This window comes from Opisthocomus hoazin, chromosome 13 (genome assembly GCF_030867145.1).
Source record: "Opisthocomus hoazin isolate bOpiHoa1 chromosome 13, bOpiHoa1.hap1, whole genome shotgun sequence".
Taxonomy (NCBI): domain Eukaryota; kingdom Metazoa; phylum Chordata; class Aves; order Opisthocomiformes; family Opisthocomidae; genus Opisthocomus; species Opisthocomus hoazin.
Window position 1 is genome coordinate 16,696,433 of NC_134426.1, and position 17,847 is coordinate 16,714,279.

General features: G+C 57.1%; 1 protein-coding gene across 1 annotated transcript in view; it reads right to left on the minus strand.

The window, feature by feature from the left end:
* Positions 1 to 8,777: 8,777 nt before the first annotated feature.
* The window catches only part of RBM19 (RNA binding motif protein 19), a 75,488-nt gene continuing 66,418 nt past the window's right edge, over positions 8,778 to 17,847 (minus strand). Inside the window, exon 25 of the mRNA XM_075434918.1 lies at positions 8,778 to 9,179. The gene's annotated coding sequence lies outside the window, so the exon portion shown is untranslated. The remainder of the gene's footprint in view (positions 9,180 to 17,847) is intronic.

Below are 17,847 nucleotides of genomic sequence, written 5' to 3' on the forward strand. Positions count from 1 at the left end.
GGCATGCTCAGACCAGCCTGCCAAAGCCAGCAAAGCCCCAGCAAGCGAAGGGCGGGCGCTGGGCTCCTGCGCACCAGAAGGTTGACATCTCTGCTGACCACCTCCACCAGTGGGTTTGGAGACCTGCAGCGGCTCTAACCCAGCGTTCCCGGGAGGACACGGGCACAGAGAGCCACGGGAGACCTTCCCCACATGGCAGGCACCAACCTGCCCACGGCAAGCCCGTTCCTGTAACGGGTTTGCACTGTCAGTGTGTGCCAATTAACGGGGTCTCGCTGACAGCACCGCAGCTGGGGCCCACAGCCAGCCCCGCACGGCATCTCCTGCCTCCCAGCATCACCCGTTTGCAAAGCCAGACCAGCTCCTCTCCCTGAGCAGCAGGGTGCACAGATCCCAGAAGATGGGCTGGAAGAAGGAAATCCAGCCCCAAACGCCCCTCAGCAGGTACCTGGGCAGCTCTGCTGCCACCCCTCACCCAGCCTTCCTCCCAGAAGATGCCCTGAAGCTGAACAAAAGCACCTATTAATTAAAATAATGCTCTAGCCCAGTGAGGACCGGCACCTCTCTGCCCCTTGGGTACTCAGGGAAGCAAGCAGGGACCTTGCCCAGGGAGTTTCTACCCTCCAAGCCCCATTTCATTTGCAGAGGCAGAGCTATGGAGGGGGGAGGACTCCAACTGACCAGGCTTCCTCTGGTCCTGGTCCGACCCACCCAGCTACGCCAGCTCTGTGGCTGTACGCAAGCACAGGATCAGAGATTTTGCCGCTGGCAAAGCTCCCAGCCTGCTCATGTAGTCTGGGGAAACGTCACACTGCCTGGATGGGAGCTGTGCTGCTCCTTGAAGGAGTACCACACCACCACTCTGATTTTAATGATTCCCAAATGAGTCAGTGAAACCCAACAACTCAGTGCAATGCCATAGGCTTCGCTGAAGACACCACAGATGTTCATCAGGGATTTTGTAATCACAGTGAGGCCCACCAACACCACCCAGAGCTGTCAAGGAGCATCTTCCAGCCATCAAGGCAAGCCCTGCGCATCCGTCATCCCAGCTAAGACCACCAGAAACCCTGCAGATCCGAGACCTGATTCACTCTGCAACGTTCTTCTTCCGATGCCGTTTGTCCTGCAGACATTCAGAGACTCCATCTGAGATGACAGACCACCAGGAGATGGAAAGCCTACACCAAAATCCAGGGCCTTGCTTGCAAGACCCAGAGCTCCCCTCAGTTGAATTCTTTGTCCAAACCACTGGGCAACCGTCATTTGATTTACTGGGTGATCACAGAAACAAAACTTGGAGTTAGAATATCCATGACCCAGCCGCACGCTTAAAGCAGTCAGGAAAGGTTTGTTGAATACATTCAAATAATTAATACAAACGAGAACATTGCAATTCCCTCTTTGCTGGTCCACAAACAGAAAGAAGCTAAATTCATTAGATTAATATTTGTTGAGACTTATTAGTTTAGCTCTAATTTCATGATCAGATTGGCATTTTCGGGAAGTTGAAAAGCAAGCTCTAAAGATTCATTGAACCTAAACCACAGCATTAAAGAGCAAGCAATTTAAAAATTTTCTGAGAAGAAAGTCCGGGCCCACTTGCTGGTTTGCTTTCAACACCGTTCTCCCACCAACTGGGAAATCAGCCGCTTTTCTTCCTTACTCAACCTCAGGCCAGCGCTCAGGCTTTTAAATATTAAGGGAAATAAACTGCTCCTCCTGCTGCCTCGACGGCGGGATGCTCGGTGGAGAGAGTCAGTTCTGGATCCCTCCCTGGGGTGAGCTGGTGAAGGACCTTGGCCAGGCTCAGGGCGATGGAGCTCCTGCGCTCGGCTGACGGAGCGTTTCCCAGCCTCTGTCAGTCCACAACACTCGAGATCGCAACGGCCGTTCAGAAAGTCCCCGCTCCACGCAACCAAGCCTTCTCCCGCGGGTGGATAAGAAGGCAGCCCAGCAGCCTTTCTCCAGGGAGTCAGCCCTCCCGAGGCAGGGTTACCTCCTGGCTTTGATGGTGGCCATCTCTTCACACCACTCGTAAGACCTCAGGGGAAGGTCCAGAAGCTTTTAAGCCATCTTCTAACTGAACTGGATGAGCAAGACTGGGCTGATCCCAGTGGTGTCCTCAGCGGCTGAGAACCAGGGTGAACCACAACTCCTTTGTACTGGGAGTCAGCAGCAAAGACCTTGCCCCCGAGTTGAGACTTTCCTGCCTTTCATTGACACCACCTGGAGACCTCATTCAACAAATCCAGCAACCGCGGTTTCGGCATGACAGGAACATAAACCACGGTGGTCACCCCCACCTCAATCTTGGCTGCTCCATGCATGAAATCATCCAAGCCCCTGGACCCAGGCAAAATATTTCATCGCGAGGAAGACTTGGTACAGCAAAGAGGACTTCACTGCACGCATCAAGGAGCTGGAAGAAGAAAGAAATGCCCAGTGTACAGTTGTCCAGCATGATTTCTGCCCAGACAGCTCCTCTACACAGGTCTGGATGCTGGAGAACCTACCTGGGCCATGGTCTGCAGATGGTGTGGAGAACATGGACCCATCCCTGAAGGCAACCTGCACCGTCTCCCCAGGGAAAGGTGCTCCACTTGGAGGTAACAACATGCTTCCTGCCCTGCTCCTTAAGAAAACTTCTAGGGAGGCAGAATTGAATCTGAAATGTTGTTATCTTAATAAGAGCACACATTCGCCACCACTGAACAGCCAGGGGCCGGGTTCTCAGCTGCTGGAAGCCATGGCAGGATCTCAGTGCCAAAAAAACCCCCAAACTCAGGTGATACTGTTGAGATGCCAGCTACCTTCCAGGGCTCGGCTGCAGCACCTTCCTCCCGCCCTGCTGTATTTGCTTTGGCCTCAAGCTCCCCTTTTGCCCGACCGGAAAGGTCAGCATCCCCCGGCGGAGGGGAGGGCAGGAGCGCCCACCCCCCCGGGCGATCCCTCGCCCCGGTCCCCGTGCTGCCCGGGGCCGACGCGCGCCCAGCCAGCTGCTGGGTGGCTGACCCCCGCGGGTCCCCGCGCTGACAAAAGGCCTATCTTCTCTCCGCCTAAATGATTTAAATTCTAATCAAACATCATTTATAGCACATCTCGGAGCCGTCTCCCGGGAGCTGGTCCCACGTGAGCCGTTGCCAGGGCAACCGGGGGGTCTCATTTCAGAAATGTCAGATTGCATTATTGTCTTCACACTTCTCTGATAACCCGGTGTCTCTCCCTCTCCCGCCACCCCCCCTCCTCACCGTCCCGCTCCCCAGAGGAAATCGCCGGCTCCATTTCATTCCTTGCCCTGCCAGCACCACCCTCCCAACACAGGGTCTCCATTGGGCTCTGCTGCCCAGGCTGCTGTCGTGTTACTCCTTATGGAGAGGAAGAGGAGGGCTTGGTTTGTGCTGACCACGCTGGGGTGGAGGAGAAGATGGTCCCATCACCGCCCTCCCTGCCGCATCCCCCGCCTCGGTGTGGTGATACCCAGCATGCCGGGGTGCCACGGGGCTGCACAGGACCACTCGCTGTCCTCCAAAAAATAATGGGACAAGGGTGGGCAGAGCTCAGAGCAAGCTTTTGTGTCTGCCCAGGTGAGCCCCACTCTCCTGTAGCCTTCACACAGGACCTTCCCTCCCCAGGGCATCTCCCAGCTCTTCTAAGGCGTGTTGTCCTGCAGGATCCAGCACTGCAGGAGGACACCACAGCTTCTCCCGCCCCGGCTCCACAGCCTGCCCCACAGCAGGGGCATTCACTGGGGCCCCTGCAGGTAAGGGGCCCATGGACAGCTTCTGGAGCATAGCTGCTCCTCTGCTCTGTGGTGGTCCTCTTGGTGGTGGTAGCTCAAAGCCATTGCCCTGCGCTGTGGGAGCTGCCCCTGGGTCTACTGGAGGAAAACAAGAAGCACACAGAGGAAGAGCACCTTTGCACTGAGAAACTTCTGGCCAAAGACACCTTCCACCTTCCCCCCCAGTTCAGCTGGTCCATGAGTGGGGCTTCTGAGCCAGCTCCAGATCCACAGCTACTTGGCCAGGTTCTCCCAACCAGCCCTGCTTCCAGCAAAGCTATGGAGCCCAAGTCAACTCTCTTGCTTCACTACTGCCTTGTAAAATGACAAAAAACACAGAAGAACTACTTAATCATGATCTACAGACTACCCAGATCCCCACTGACCCTTGCACAGTACCTAGGAGGAGCAGATTGAAGCAGCCAGACGTCATCAAATCATCAATTTCAATCTAGGTCACAACCCTGTTGAGCCAAGCGCCTGTCTGACACAGCCAGGTAAAGCAGAAATCACCAAAAAGAAAAGAGCACAGGCACATCACACAGCACGAGCAAGAGCACAGCCACCTTCCACAAAGTCCTGAGCCCCACATCCATAAAGACCTTACCTCTCCTCAGCTCAGCACCTTCTCCTCGATGTGGGGGTCACACCACTCACTCTCGTTGCTGCCATCACAGCCAGGACACACTGCTTCTCCTTGAAGCACCAACAACCCAACTCAACGCCAGGAACCACACCTCCTCTCCTCCAGAGGACCCTATATAAGCTTCAGGTGCTCCTCATTCCCACATCTTCTGAAGGCATCACTTACTCATTGCAGCCAGCTGTGCTGCTTTGGCCCTCCTCCAAGCTATGTCTACCAGCGAGATCCACCTCCATCACCAAGGAGGTCCTTGCCTCCAGCTCCCAAAGGCCAGGCTGGTGCATCAACACCATGGTTGGCTGATGAACCTTCAGCGAGGTCTTGCACAGCTCTGAGCCATCAAAACCCAGCTGAGCCCGGTCCAGCATAGCTGTGGTTGTGGATTTATGGCTGAGTTGCTGGGAATAATATCCTGGGGGAAACCAGTCCTTTTCCCACAGCCCTGGGAAGGCTTTGGCCAGGAGCCAGTGATGGTCCCATGACCCCAGGGCAAAACTGAGGTGTTTTTATGGTTATTCTGCCATGACGTAGGGCACTGACGGGGATAAGCTGTGCCTGGCGGCTGGATTTCAGGCTGTTCCCTACAGGACCCGATGTGTCGGCGTGGGCTGTGCCTGCCTGTCTCTCACACTCTCCCAACAGTCCCAATCCCCCTATTTTTAACCCTGTTTCTCTGCATCTCGCCAGAAGGTGACAGGGAGGGTGGCCCCAAAGAGCCCAGCCGGTGCTGGTGCCGTCCCTATGGTCGCTGGGTACCAGTGTGAGCCCGCGTGTGCTGTCCCGCATCCACCTTCCATCCCCCCCCGTCCATCTGCCGGGCGCCTCGGCCGCCTGATAAACCCCTAATGAACCTCCCAACACCGCCTCTGCCCAAAGAATAAACCAGCCCTGGCCCAGGCGGTTAATATTTAACTGAATAAGGGCCATAAATATGGAAAATGGGACTTTTAATTAAATAAGCAGCTTTTAAAAGGGCCCTTGGGCCGAAGAGGCTTTTGTTTAAATATGATTGATTTGACATGTCCTTTCCCTCCCGCTTTCCCCCGCTTGGCGCAGGGACGGGAAGCAGGCTGGTGCGTCACCGTCCTGCCGCGGGACCCGCCGCCCTGCCTGCGCCCGGCCGTGCTGCCCGCTCCCCTGCCTGCTCCCCAAAAACCTGGCTGCAGCCGCCGGCACGCAGGTTTGGGAGCACTTGGGTGGGCACCCGGGCAGGGACAGCCCTTCGGCTCGTTCTAATCTAAATTACGGCAGGTTTTCTCCCTCTGCCGTGGTGCCTCGCACCCCCTGAGCTGGGGATACCCCTCCCCATACCCCCCAGGGAGGATCTGGCCTCTCCCACCCACACAGCTACCTGGTTTCCCCATACAGGGCACGGCGGGTCCCTCACAGAGGGGAAACTGAGGCAGGGAGCAGGGAATGCCCTGCCAGGTCGGCAGCACAGCTCGCAGAAGAGAATTTGCCCGCTGCTCCGGGGCCAGAATTTCCTCACACACACACACAGAATTCAGCTGCAAACGTGCAGTAAAACCAGGTCTTAATAGCTTTGCTGTTCTTTGACATTTGGGTTTTACTCGCTGGAGCAAGCGGCACTAATTACTTCTTCGTTACCCAGGCGTCGCAGTACGACCGGAGCAGGGGGTTTATGGAGTGCCGAGGGTTGCTGGTGGGCACTGGGATGTTTCCACACCTGAGACCCTGCAAAGGCAGCGGGGTGTGGGTGGCCCTGCCCGGCCCAGCAGCATCCCCCCACGCAGCCGGCAGCTGCCCCAGGCTGACCCGCCGGCGGTCACCCACCGTGTCCCCCGGCATCTCCCAGCCATCGGACTTCGCTCTGTAAGAAACTGAAGTGGGGGGAGATAACGAGAGGCCGAAGGTCAGAAATCATTGGGAAAAGATGGGAAGACTGGGAAAAGGACCGAGCAGAATCGTCGCTCCCTCCCAGTATGAACCAGAGCTGTGTCCACATTTGCAGGAGAGGATGCGGCATCCGTCCCCAGCTCGACTGGGGCACTGAGAAGCCGGAGAAGGGACTGAGAGCAAAAAGAATGTCCCCAAAACTGCACGGCATTGGGGTAAGGGGTGATAAACCAGGAGAAGAGGCAGCCTGGGCTGGCGGCTGGCCCCAACCTGAGCGAACGCTGCAGCGAGGGTCGCTCTCAGCTGGTTCCTTCTGCAGGCTTCCCACCCGTGGTTCTCGCCCATCCACCCCCATCGACGCCCTGGGCCTTGGGCTCCCGGTGCTCAGCGCAGCCATGGCAGGTTTCAGCACACAGTTCATCATCTCCACAAACAACCTGCGGGAAGCAAAGCATTACCTGGGCCTGGACCTACTGCTTTGGTGGGATTTCACGTGGAGACGGGGGTGGAAAAGAGAACACTAGCTTGGAGAAGAGCAGGTTAGGCTTCTCACTGCTGCTGGGTGTCCTCAGGCACAAAAATCCCCATCCATAAGGTGCCCAGGACGATGCCCTCAGTCTGGAGTCAGACTGTGCTGCTGGTGGGACCTTCTCCCCAGAAAACGCAGTGGAAATCCCTCAAATTAGTTGGTGAGATCACCAACACTCGAGGCAACCAAGGGTCTAAGCATCCCCAGTGGTGACACAACTCGCAGACGGTGCCCGGGCCCAAAGTCTGCCCAACACCGGGGTCACCAGCGGTCACTGGGCACAGGCAGGCGTGGAGTCCATCGGCGGTGGCACCCGGAGGGCTGCTCTTCCCGCAGGTCCCTTCCCGGCCGGTGCAGCTCCGGGCCGTCTGCGACACACGAAACCCAGCGCGAAAGGACAGGCTTCTGGTTTCGGTTTGCTTGGAGATAAACCCAACTCTGCGCCTTGACCTCACGCCTTCAGCAGGTCACGTTTCCTCATGGTGTCTCGTTGGGGTTCCCCATCTCGGACCTCGTCCCCCAGCCCACACCCCTCCTGGAGGACAGCTTTCTTCCGAGCTACCTTCCACCTACAGCAACGTACCCTAACTCTACACACACATCGCTGAACATCTCGTATTTTCCCTTTAAAGCATGCAAGGCACTGCCTAGACGAGTTCGTGACGAGCACACGTGCTGCACCTCTCCCTCGGTGCCCATGCAGAACAGCTCCTCTCCTCCAAAGCACCCTCTGGCACCTCCAGCCCTGGGTGCCCCCGGTTTTCTCCCTCTGAAATCTGGGCACGTCTCAGCCCCAGTGCGCAGCTTTTGAGCAGTGAAACATCAGTGAATCCTGGTGTTCTCTCGATCCTTGGGGCCTAACATGTCCTTCTCCGAGCCCTTCCCCTCTGGGTGCCGACAACAAGGGACATTTCTGGAAGGAGCAGCTCAGGAGATGGAGCTGGGGGACAGACCCCCTTCCTGGGCAGGGGTTTCCTGGCTCTGCCCCTCTCCTGCTAGAGCCAGCCGAGGATTGCAAGGTTTTCCTTTTAACGCTTGAACAACCTGTCTGAAAAGCAGAGCCTGCACCTTTCCCAGCTGGCTCCCAGTTAGAGGAGATGGGAGAAATCCACATTCCACGTTTGGGTCGGAAAAAGGGGTGTCCTGAATGTCCCCGAGCCACCGAGTCCATCACATGCAGCGTGGAACTCGGCGCTTGGTCCTCAGCGGCAGGAGGGCATCGCTCCTCCGAGCCCTGCCGACCCTCCACGGATGTTGATGCCGAGGGGTCCCGAGAAATCCCACCCCAAACCGCAGCCGGAATGCCAGCCCAGACCCACTGCAGCGCTCAGCCCCGGCATTTCTGTGGATTTGGGCTCAAATCAAGCTCACGCGAGAAAAACAATCCGGACACATAACCCAGAGAGACGGATCGCCCCAGGAGGTCCGACGCCGCCAGCAGCTCCGACCACGGCGCTGCTCCTGGGAACACCAGGCAAAAGGCTGAGCTCGCTGTGGCAGGGCAGAGATAGAGAGGTTTTGTTGTTTGGTTTTTTTTTTTTTTTTTATAAAGGTATGCAGTTCTCCAAAAGAAAAAAAAAAAAGGGAAAAAAAAAAGGCCCTGTGTTTGCAGCCAACACGTGTAATCTGTTGCAGCCCTTGTCAGACAAAACAGTTTTGCCGTAAGACAGCGATTCCCAGAGGGGAAAGGGGCGAAGTGAAAATACTTTATCAGCTGCGTACATATGTAAAGCGGTACCCTGGTTGAAAAGCAAAGCCTCTTTCCCTTTGAAAGCCGGGAAGGGAGAGACGGGAGGCGACTGCCTGAGAGCGGGGACAGAAATGACAGAGGCACAAAGCCGAACGCAGCGAACCCCAGGCCTCCCTCCTAAAACACGCTTATCTCCCTATCAGACTGAAATAGCTACCTGGCCGTGGCGAATGCGTGTTGAACAAACAAAGCCAAACAAACCTGAGATGGGACTCAGTTTGGAAAACTCATAAAACATACGCGTGGTTTTTAATGTACAGAAATGATCATCTCATTCAGGCGTTAAGCGCAGGTTCTGCCGCAGTCCCCGGGGTCGGCAGCGAAGTGTCCATCTCCCCAGGTTTCTGTGCCACCACGTTGGGCGGTTTTTGAGACGAGGGGAATCAGTCCCTGCCCGGATTTAAGAAGCGATACTCAGGCAGGAGCCGCCGGCACACGAGGGCTCCTCGTCCCGCTCTGAATTCCAGGTCTGTTTAAAAGGCTGGGAACACCGAGACCTGGACGCGTGGCCTAAATCAGCCCTCGGGTTCACCGGACGAGCGGACTCCGCTGGCAACAAGTGCGTTGGCTGCCGAGTCCCCAGCCGAGGCTTCTCCCTCTCCACCCATCAGCGAGGGACCTACAAAGATGGAAAAAAAAAAAAAAATTAATGCCACGTAGCAGCTCCCCGCTGCCGCCAGTGAGACGGAGAGGGGGACTCGAGCACGCTGGCGCCGGGCTGGGGGGGACACGAAGCCCACGGCTCCATCCCGGGCACAGCCGGCTCCTCCAGCGGGATGGAGAGACGGCGAGGGACGGACACCGGGGCGAATACGGATGCACACAGGCAGGAGGGAGGTAGGAAACGGGCTGGGGGGAGGAAGGGGAGAAAAGCGAGGCGAGGAGGAGAAGAAAGGGAAGGAGAAGGGAAGGCGCACGCGTGCGTGCCCATCTGGGCGATGCATCACATTGAAATTGTCCCGCATTAAAAATTCACCAGCCAGTGAATTTTCAAGGGATTTGTAGTAATTAGATGACAAAATGCTGGCAAATCTCAGGCTTGCCAAAGATGTTACTCAGGGGTCAAAGACTCGACACTTTTGGCTGGGTAATTTGTAAGTGTCAATCACACTCAGCCATCAGAGAGAAAGGAGAGATCTAACGGCTGAATCCTAACGAAGTCCAAGGCTCCTGCCTGCCGCCGCACCCACGGGGCTCCAGGCACAGCAGCTGAAGCCCACAGTGAGCTGCGTGGTTTTTTTCTTTTCAAATTGAACTCCCCACTTTTCATTTTTCAGCCCCGATTTCTGGTGGGAGGAGCAGCCGCCCCGGTTTGCAGCTGCCCGGGGTGGGGGGAATTGCCTGTCCCGTTTCTCCTGCCGGGGGTTAGGATGCCAAGCCCTGCGGCGGCCCAGAGATGGGTGGTTTTCACCGCTTCTTCCGACATGTGCTTGGAATTGCTCCTGGGACAGCCCGTCATCCTGTTTCCCGGGGCTTTCTCAGCCCAGGCTGACACATTGGGCTGTGTTTGGCCGAAAACGAAATTAAAAAGGCTCCTGCCTGCAAGCTGCCTGTTTCTGCATCCCCGTCAGGTGTGATTTCACTCTGAGGGTGACGGAGCCCTGGCCCAGGCTGCCCAGGGAGGCTGTGGAGTCTCCTTCTCTGGAGATATTCCAGACCCACCTGGACGCGGTGCTGTGCAGCCTGCTGTGGGTGACCCTGCTTCGGCAGGGGGGTTGGGCTGGGTGACCCACAGAGGTCCCTTCCAACCCTGACCATTCTGTGATTCTGAGCCCCTGGAGCCACCAGCACCGCCGCACGGGTTGTCCCTGCCGCCCACGGCTCCGTCGCAGTCACCGGGGGTCACTCAGACTCCAGTGGGATGCTCCGAGCCCTGGGGGCGGCCGGGCCAGCGCAGCGGCTGGAGGTGGGGTCCCGCTTCGGGCCGAGGCAGCTCATGCCGCACACCCACCCGGAGCCTGGGGGAGAAAAGAAATTAACAGGCTTTCTACTTCATTGGCTTAGAAATCAGACAAAAAAAAAAAAAAAAAAAAAAGCAAAATAAAAGCTTTACCCAAAGCGCCACGAGAGATCTCGGTCCTGGCCATACACTGAGGCTCCGGCGCGGGGCTCAGCTTTGCCCGAGGGTCGGTGGGAGCGACGTGCTGGGTTTCTCGGGGCAGGGGGGACCCCGCAAAGGCAGGACACGACCCCATGTGGATGGCTGCCCGGAGACTTAGGGTACGGCCGGGACTGAGATCTCCTGCAGAGCTTCTGGTTTTGCATTTTGTGGCCTGATTTCTAAGCTGATGAAGCAGAAAACCTTCGGGCTGGGCAGAGGGCAGCACCCAAGCACTTCTCCAGCCCCACCAGCATCAGCGGGACGGCTGCTAACACAGGCTACGCTTCATTCCGAAAAGATTTTAGGTCACCAAGCGAGGGAGAGGCAGGAGCATGATCTCCTCTCCGTCTCCTGCAGCTTATAAAGCTGTCCTCATGACACCTCCTAAATCCCACCTCCAGCTTTGGGTCGTAGCGGACGGTTTAAGCTGTAGGGAAAGGACACAGGGACAGGATGGGATGGGGGGACGGGGGTCTGGCCACCACCCCTGCAGTGCTGCAGCTGCCGGGGCAGCGAGAGCATTCATCATACCCCAAGGAAAAACACTCGGCGCGCCCCAAAACCGCCTTCCAACACACTTCAATAAGCCAAAAAAGAAAAAGAAGGTTTGTTTGCTCCACGCCACGCAGCGCGCTAAAATTTTGCAAGCGCCCTCAACGCAGCGGCACGGGGAGGGAAGAGGTGGCGAGGGGGAGCGGCAGGGCGGGAGGAAAATCGCCTCTGGCCAGACTCGCTGCGGTTTCTTTCGAACCCACTGCGATGCCTTGCTGTAGGACGGCGGGACTGTAATATCCGGGAACTCAGACGAGCAGCAGCGTGGTGCTCTCCAGCCATTGCGCTGCCCTATATAAGCGAGCTAAGGGGACTGTAAAGGCGGCTGTAGGTTTCTCCTCAATTTAAAAAGTCATTTAGCGGCTGCAGAACACTGCCTGGCAACAGCCGGCCCTCGGAGGAGCATCCTTTCTTCAGCTACACTTCCAGCTTCTAGTCTGCATATTTAAATAGCTCAGATTGCAGACCGAGATCTGCAGAGGTGCTCCTCCATTTTTTTCTTTATCTGAACTTTATCTAACACCACCTTAAGAGGTGTTAAAATAATAAATAAATAAATAAACCTAGAGGAAGGCTTGTTGGGAAGCAGCAGCTGATCCACCGTAGGCAAAGACTCTGCGGCCTCCCGAGCTCCCGTTGCTGCTGCTCCGTCCGGCACCCGGCGCTTGGGACCGACAGCCCCCGTCGCTGTGCCTGAACGCAGCTCCCAGCGCTCCGTCGCCTGCTCTCGCAGGAGAAAATTCACCAGCGGACAAAGCAAAATGGGATTTTTAGTTGAGTGAAAATGAAGAAAACCTTCTTTCCCCCCCGCATCACCTCTCCTGGCGCGCTACAGACCGCCCTGGTGCTTGCCTGCTCTTACTTCCCCCTCGACAGGCAGCACCGCCCGCCATCGTTGTCCCCCAGCGTTCCCAAGCCCTGAGCTGGGGATGTCACACGTGGGGACGGGATGCCACCAGCTCCTTATCCGCCGGTCCCCGCGGGCTGCGGGGCAGGAGCACTGCTGGGATGTGGGCACGCTACCGCCCGTCAGCCCAGCACGGTCCCGGGGCTGGAACAGAGAGCTGAGTCTAATTACGTGGCACTAATTACGGCTTGTGGAACGCAGGGATCCGTGCTCGCGCAGGTCCAAGCCTGCCCACCACTGCCGTCGGACGGTGTCCCCTCTCCGGTGTCCTCCCCGCTCCAGCGCTGGCCTCGCTCTCTGTATTTCACCGATTCAGGTCACACCGTGCACACGCCTGCCTCAGCAAACCTCGGTTGATATTCTCCCTGCCTCTCTTCCCAGCTCCAGTTTGGGGTGAAAGCCTCTCTTATTAGCCAATTTGGATACCCATTTACTGTGAATTACTGAGCTTGATTATTATTCATGAATGGCTACGTCTGAAATCTCAAGCCCCGCCATGCGATTTCTCTCCCTCTCCAACGCATACATTTAGGGAAAACAGGAGGCAGCGGGTCTCAGTCGCACGCAGCTGCGCTCCGGAGGAAGCAGAGCTGCACGCTGCCACCTCGCTTTCCTGTTTTATCTCCCGACGAGGATGGTGCTGGTGGAAGCTGGAAGGCGGTGGTGGAAGCTGGAAGGTGATGGTGCCGAATGCTGGTCACAGTGCGACCCAGGGTAAGGTCCAGCCACGCCGTAATATCAAGGAGAAGCTCACACTCCCCAAATCCCAAGGAAATCTCCAGGCAGCGTCCCAGCGGGCGGCTGTGGCCTGGGGTGATGCCAGTTTGCTGCTGTCCCCTTCCACGACGGGGTCCGGCTACCAGAGTCGCCTTGGCTGGGGCTGAGCCCGCCTGGTCCACGGCAATGCGTTACCCAGCGGCGACTCGCCCGAGCCCTTAGGCACAGTCAGAATATTCCAGCACTGGCTGCAGGGAAGCGGAAGAACATTTCCGTACGAGGCGGGGAAACGATGGGGCAACGGCAGCAGCGTCCCCTGGCTAATCCTCCGGCACGGGAGAAGCAAACGGGGTTTGCAATTGCAAAAGGCTGGTGTAATGAGGAAGGGAGACAATTAAGAGCTGAAGAAAAGCAAGCCCCGACTGCTGGTTAAAGCAGGAGTTTGCAGCCCACCTGCACGCGCAGCAGGGAGCCGGGCTGCTCCCGGCAGGGATGCGTGAACGGGCCCGGCACACAGCTGCTCCCACCTGTAGGTCTGCACCGCGCTTGGCGACAGGGAAACCGAGGCAGCGAGGGAAGGTCTCCGTGGGAGACCATCGCTCCGCAGCAGCACGCCCGCCTCCACGCTGCTTCTTCCATCTCAAGCGAGCAGCAACCAAAGCACCGGCATTTTTCAAGCCCAAACCCTTCCTGCGTGATTCCTGCTGCGTCTTGCTCAGGAAGACAACTTCAAGCAGGCGCAGACACCGCGCTTACTGCCTCCGCAGGCAGAGAAGCAAAGACAGAGCCTCCGGGGAGAGTGTGGCCAGCAGGGAGAGGGAGGTTCTGCTTCCCCTCTACTCTGCCCTGGTGAGGCCCCATCTGCAGTGCTCTGTCCAGTTCTGGGCTCCCCAGTTCAAGAAAGATGAGGAGCTACTGGAGAGAGTCCAGCGGAGGGCTACGAGGATGAGGGGACTGGAGCATCTCTCCTACGAGGAGAGGCTGAGGGAACCGGGCTTGTTCAGCCTGGAGAAGAGAAGGCTGAGAGGGGACCTTAGAAATGACTACAAATATCTGCAGGGTGGGTGTCAGGAGGATGGGGCCAGACTCTTTCCAGTGGTGCCCAGCGACAGGACAAGGGGCAACGGGCACAAACTGAAGCAGAGGAAGTTCCAGCTGAACATGAGGAAGAACTTCTTCCCTCTGAGGGTGACGGAGCCCTGGCCCAGGCTGCCCAGGGAGGCTGTGGAGTCTCCTTCTCTGGAGATATTCCAGACCCGCCTGGACAAGGTCCTGTGCAGCCTGCTGTGGGTGACCCTGCTTCGGCAGGGGGTTGGGCTGGGTGACCCACAGAGGTCCCTTCCAACCCCTACCATGCTGTGATTCTGTGATTCTGTGAGAGAGGTCAGCTGTCAATGCCAGCAGGCAGAAGGAAAGGCTTGAGATCCCAGAGCTCCTGCCTGGAGCCTTCAGCTGCCCGCAGCACAGGGGCTGGAAAGAAGCAGGCGTGACGCATGGGGATGCGAGCTCTTCCTGCAGCCAAAGGGCTGGCGAACGGCATCCGCGGTGCCTGCAGCGAAGAGAGGGGCTTGCTTGGCCCTTCAGCCCTTACCCACTCTGCGGGGCACAGCCGGGAGGAAGACTCTGCACAGAAAACGCGTGACTGTGGGGACGAGAAGAGCTGAGATTCGTGATCAAATGCTGCAGTGCAATGGTGATGGAAAGAAATCACCTGTGGGTGGGCAGAGGGATGGGGGCACGTTGTAAGCGGCGGCAATTCGAGCTCACCGCTTGGGAAGAGCTGGCAGAGCCGGGTGTTACCCGCTAGCCCGTGCCGAGTCCCCTGCTTCCTCCCGTGGGACAGCGAGAAAACCAACACAGATCGTGGTCAAGACTTTTCCAAAGGCGATGAGTGACTTTGAGCAATCAAAGAGGACACGGGAGCACAGCCCGGCTCTGAGAGCAGCGGGAAGCATCGCTCGGCAGAGACCCCCAGCCCCTGGAAGCAGAGGGACTCGCAACACCCAGCAAAACCAGGGCCCCTTGGATACCCTCTCCACGTCGACGTGCTTGCTGTCCCCTTGAGCAGGTAACAGCCCACACAGGCCTCTGGCAACAGGCAGCAAGAAAGTAAAGCTAGTTTTACATTAAAACCCATTAACCCTCTAATTCAGCAAAAAAGCTGCATTTGAATAATATCCTAATCCAATTCCAGAGCTGGCCCCGGGGAGGGGGACGTGGCGGGTGCCGGGGGAACAGTCGCAGCCCTCACAGCTCCCGCTGCCGTCCAGCTCGCCGGGGTCTTGTGCCAGATGAAGCCGTCGCAACCTGGCAAAAGCCCACCCGCCAGGACAGCCGGCTTCATCCTGGGGTCTGCAGACCCCGGGGGGACCCCGCACCGCGGCCCGGGGCTTGCAGAAGACAGGACTGAGCAAAACCCACCAGTTTCAGCTCTCCGACGGCGTGAAGACCCCAGCATGGCTCCGTCTCCAGCTCGCACCCGCAGAGCGATGGGCGACGGCCCGGCCAGGGGCAGAGGCTTGGAGCAGGGCTGCTTGTCCCTGCTGCCATCAGCACAGCCTGGATACAACGCTCCCACCCCAAAAAAGACACCAGAGCTGCTGAGTATCGCGCCGTGAAAGCACCCAGACCTCCCCAGGGCAGCCGAGGGTGACAGGCGCCCACGGTGACACCGGCCCTGCGGTGACAGCGGCCAGGGCTACAGCTCATCACAGCCCAATTACAACAATTAGCACACAATCATTTGTTATAGATACCATCTTTCTGAATAATAGTTACCGACAAGAGACTACTATCGCTCCCGAACAAAATAAGCGTATTGTGGTGGTGTTCAGCCGGAGAAGCATCGCCAAGGTCAAGGACCGGTGGGAGGCCATTTCCCAGGCTTAACTACGGGGACAGTTAAGACAGTTTGCATTATTTTATCATTAGGATTGTTTCAGATTTGGGGGGGGGGGGGGGGGGAGGCAGCGGGGAGTGATGAATTTCCTGCAGATCTACTTTGGCATTCGTTTTAATTCAGGGTAATTAGCGGGTATCCGCTCGTTTTCAGCAAACTCCCGTTAAACCCACTGTCATTTCAGGGGTGCAACATGTGGGATTCTCAACGTGGAACAAAGCAGTCAAGTCTTTGCTTCTGGAGTAGGAATTAACTCCAACTGTTCTCCAGAGCTGCGATCAGCACTTTTGTAATTAATGTACGGGCATATATATATACACATATCTCTCTGTATACACATACACAGCCCCCCCCTGCACACATCAAACAGATTTCCTTGATACCAAATAGCCTGAAAAATTAACCAGTGTCAAACTGCTCGACACGATAAGTATCATTAAGGGAAAAAGAAAATCTTCATTATGTTTGAAGGTGTGGGGGAACAAAAAAAAGCCCTCATGAATGTTTTCTAGGCTGCTCCCAGACTGGGAAATAACATGTTTTAAAACATATCAAAGGGTTAAATTAATTTTCATTAAAATTTAAATTTGAGAAGGCTCCCTCTCTTCTTTCCTCCCTCCTCCCTCTTTGAACGTTTGACTGGCAACCATTTCATATTTCAATCTCGGCAGAACAAATTGAATTAGATGTTGAAACCAAACTCTGCTCTGTTCTCTAAAGCCTACATGCTCTGCTTGCGCTAATCCTTTTCGTCGCCGCTGCAGACCTCAGAGACGCTCAGCAAGAAACCTGCCCCGCCACAAAGACAATGAAGGGAGGGGGGGGGGAAAAAAAACCCCAGGAAAAGAAAAACCAAACCCAAGAAAATCCAACGCCAACTTGCAACGCTGCAAAGCTTCATTTAAATCGTGTGCTGGGTGACACGCGTGCCTGGAAGGGACCCTGCGGTTGCTCACCAGGATGGCTGAAGCCCCGTCCCCCCATGGTGACCCACCCCCGGCACAGAGCCACCCCGAGACCACCGATGGGTCCTGACAAGGCGCCAAGGGGGCACCCCTGAATTTTAGGGGTCTGACCCTCGAGCCAGCAGCCCCGGGTCCCGAGGGCAGGGAGGCAGCGGCGGGGCTCTTGAGCTGCAGCACGGTTTGGGGGACCGGCATGGGGTGTTACGGCACCAAGAGCCGGGGAGACTCGAGCCTGTCGGTGCCGAGCCCCAGGCCCTGGGGGAAGACAGGTTTTGGGAGGAGGTTTGCCAGAGAGCTGGGACAGGGCAATTCCGTAAGCACGGGGCTTGTCTGGGCGCTGAGTAACATCGCACATCCTGCCCCTCCTGCGCTGCTCCATCGTTCCGCAGCTCCATCGCTTCCAAGATCCATCCCTCCTCTGCTCCATCACTCCCCAACTCCATCCCTCCCCATCTCCATCGCTCCCCATCTCCATCGCTCCCCATCTCCAACCCGCCCCAGCTTCATCGCTTCCCAGCTCCAATGCTCCCCAGCTCCATCCCTCCTCTGCTCCATCGCTCCCCAGCTCCATCCCTTCCAAGATTCATCCCTCCCTGCTCCAACCCTCCCCAACTCCACCACTCACCAGCTCCAACCCTCCCCATCTCCATCCCTCCTCTGCTCCATCCCTCCCCAGCTCCATCCCTCCTCTGCTCCATCGCTCCCCAGCTCCATCCCTTCCAAGATTCATCCCTCCCTGCTCCAACCCTCCCCAACTCCACCACTCACCAGCTCCAACCCTCCCCATCTCCATCCCTCCTCTGCTCCATCCCTCCCCAGCTCCATCCCTCCTCTGCTCCATCGCTCCCCAGCTCCATCCCTTCCAAGATCCATCACCCCCCAGCTCCAACCCTTCCCAGCTTCATCGCTCCCCAGCTCCAATGTTCCCCATCTTCATCCCTCCCCAGCTCCCTCTCTCCCCATCTCAATCACTCCCCATCTTGATCCCTCCTCTGCTCAATCGCTCCCCAGCTCCATCCCTCCCCAGCTCCATCCCTCCTCTGCTCCATCTCTCCCCATCTCCATCTCTCCCCATCTCCATCTCTCCCCATCTCCATCACTCCCTATCTCCATCTCTCCCCATCTCCATCACTCCCTATCTCTATC